The sequence below is a fragment of the Triticum urartu genome, chromosome 5 (genome assembly GCF_003073215.2).
Source record: "Triticum urartu cultivar G1812 chromosome 5, Tu2.1, whole genome shotgun sequence".
Lineage (NCBI taxonomy): Eukaryota > Viridiplantae > Streptophyta > Magnoliopsida > Poales > Poaceae > Triticum > Triticum urartu.
In genome coordinates this window covers 485,045,830-485,049,158 of record NC_053026.1, presented here as the reverse complement: position 1 = coordinate 485,049,158, position 3,329 = coordinate 485,045,830, and the positions used below count along the sequence as shown (strand labels likewise).

Below are 3,329 nucleotides of genomic sequence, written 5' to 3'. Positions count from 1 at the left end.
TTCCCCTATGGCTCTGTTACCTTAAACATCCATGCATTTACAAAGTGAATCTTAAAACAGACGTCCATGCATCTACGAGTGAACAAGTCGGAGAAAATATTTCAAACACGGGGAGACACGCCCAAGACTCATCTTAGTGAAAATATTTGGATCACTGATGCACGGACGTGGCTTCTTATGCTGCTTAAATGGCACCTTTTCAAAGTGAAACGCGTCACTTAAAACATTTGACAGAACAGGGGCACGGATTGACGTCCATGCCATCACATAGCTCCATGTTCGTGCCTCACGTAGCGTCGTACCTGTGCCTCTAGTTGTGCCTCTCATTGTATAAGTGTGTCTCGCAGCTTCATGTCCACGCCTCTCGTTGCTTCTCGTTGTTTCTGTCCATCTCATAGCGTCAGTTGCGAAACGGACGCACAACAGTGCCTCTGAAAAAAACACAGCAGTGCTCCTCCGAGTGAATGTATCACTGAAAACAATTGCCACATGGATACTTCACACCCGTGTGTATGAGAGTTAAACCAGGCACTTAAAGCATGCTTCTCTTGGTCAGAGACGTGTGCCTCTACATGTTGCCCCTGCATGCCACATGAGATAAATTGTAAAAATTGACATTTGATACTATTGCAACCAAACTACGAAAGACAACGATCTTCTCCCCGAGTTGCTGGGCGCCGGGGATCCTCATTCTGGAGTAGCAAAGAAGTGTGCCATGTTCTACAAAGAAGTGCGGTTACATCTATAACGCATTTCGGCAACTGAATCAGGTTCTTTCAACCGCCCGCCACATACCAAAACAATGCTAATTTGGAGATACAACGGTTGTTAGAAAACATCACTGCTGATTTTTTTTATTTTTTTAAAGAAAAACCACGATAAAAAACCCAGGATGTGCACAACCGCATCGACATGGAGATGAAACCATGATCCAAAACCCACGATGTGCATAACCGCATCGAAAGTGAGATCGTGCACTCCTTTGCCGCTACCCCGCCCTTAAATTTAGACTTCTGCCACGGCCTTCTTACCCACAAACAACCGAAATCGCCATTGCGCTCCCACTCATTGTTCCCCACAAAATACTAGGTTGGAGGAGGAAGAACTTCTCCAGGCCATGGGATTCATCAAGGAATTCATGGAGGTGCAACCCCATGGCAACACCAGGTTGCACGTGATCCACACCAACGACTTGCACAAGGCGGCGACCACCATCGAGCAGTACGAGCGACACCTCCAGTTCGAGTGCTACAAGATCGCCGGATTTCATGTGGAGTACACCAACGATGATGGCAATGATCAGAAACCCGCCCTCGTCCAGCTCTCCGTCGGCAAGAATCATCTGGTGCTGCTCTTCCAACTGAGCGCCACCGACAAGAACTGCACCAAGTTCAACAACTTCCTCGCCAACCCCAGGTACACGTTTGTTGGCTTCTCCATCGATGGTGACATAGACATGCTCGGCTGCGTCGGACTGGAGATCGCCAACTTCGTTGACATCCAGAAGGAATGGAGGGTTCCTACAGATACCAAGCCTCTAGACTCCCTTGGGGACGCCTCAGGCATCCTCGTCCATGACTACTACAACGACATGAAGAAGAAGCTGACCAACGCAGAACACGGGCGCTGGGCGTGCATCCCCTGTCCATGAGGCACATTGACTATGCGGCAAAGGATGCTTATGCTGCGTACGAGATATGGAGCCGCCTCACCATCACCTAGGAAGGGCTCCGCCGGGCAAAACTCAAGAAGGAGCAGTCCAGGAAGCACGGTAGGTCCTGGGGCGACTATGACTACTGAAGAAGGTGGTCCCGGCCTAGAAAAGTATCTACAAGATTGCTCATGCCATTCTAGATTTCTCATTAGATTTGCTTTCTCTCAAGATTGTCGTTTGCTTGTTATAAATTTAGGTTTGCTTGTGTCGCAGTTAACCTTGTAGTTTTCTTGCAATTTACATATCTTTTGAACAAGTTTATTTCCAGTGCAATGTTGGAGTTATCTATTAGTAGAATATATTGCAGTGCACTGAAAAATATAAACACAGTACATATAGTATACGATTAGCGTAACGCACAGAGCAGGTACACATAGCAGTCCACAAAAAGGACGAGCATGCAGTGCACTAGTATCTTTGTGGATGCACCGTGGAATTTTAGGGACAACAATTAAAGAATGTTCTTAAATGCAGTGCACAATGTTCTAACAAAGCATTGCACACACGGTATGAAAAACGTTCGTATGGATCACTTTGGTAAACATTTTGAATACAGAGGTACTTACGTGCTTCTTCTCCTTGGAGAACCGTGTTCTACATCTGTGTCCCTCAGGCAAAAACACTACGAAAAACAGAGGCACGGTTGTCCGTCAATGACACGTACAACCATGCCCCAACTGCTTAAAACACCATAGAGGCACTTCTGTGCCTCCACTCCTAAGGGGACTGTGTGTAACTTAGCTTCACGTCTGTTTACGCAACATTCTCGACGTCAACCCGAAGCTTCACCTTGTCGCTGATAAGTTCATTAATGAGGCCGAATGCCTTCTAAAACACATGGAGCTCATAGGCCATGACCCCCCGCAATGGAAACGTGTCAATGAAATCTTCTTGAAAACAAAGGCACAACTTCACGTGCATGCATCACGAGCCTTCTGTAACGCCCCAGATATAACTTGCCCAATTTGTACTCCAACTTTTGCCGTTTCCGGCGTCAAGTTATATTTATTTTCTCGGGTTCGGGTCTTTGTCTCCGTGTGTTGTTTTCATTGTCATGAATCTCATGTCATGTCATCATGTGCATTGCATTTGCATACGTGTTCGTCTCATGCATTCGAGCATTTTCCCCGTTGTCCGTTTTGCATTCCGGCGCTTCGTTCTCCTCCGGTGGTCATTTCTAGCTTTCTTTCGTGTGTGGGGTTTAAACAATTCCGGATTGGACCGAGACTTGTCAAGCGGCCTTGGTTTCCTACCGGTAGACCGCTTGTCATGTTTCGTATCAATTGGACTTCGTTTGATACTCCAACGGTTAACCGAGGGACCGAAAAGGCCTCGTGTGTGTTGCAGCCCAACACCCCTCCAATTTGGCCCAAAACCCACCAAACTCTGCTCCTTGTCCTAGAGCGTTCGATCACGATCGCGTGGCCAAAAACCGCACCTCATTTGGACTCTCCTAGCTCCACTTATGCCTATAAATAGATCCCTCCACGAAATCCCGGATCTCCACTCCCCCCTAACCCTAATTTTTCCAGATGCGCCGCTCCTCGCGCCGGCCGGACATTGTCCGACCCGGCCGGACGCGTCCGCCGCCGCCGCCCGCCCACTCGCAGAGCGA

The 3,329-nt window shown here is 48.0% G+C and overlaps 1 pseudogene; it reads left to right on the top strand.

Moving 5' to 3' along the window:
- The first annotated feature begins 1,117 nt into the window (after positions 1-1,117).
- On the top strand, positions 1,118-1,800 carry LOC125555380 (annotated as a pseudogene).
- Positions 1,801-3,329: the final 1,529 nt, after the last annotated feature.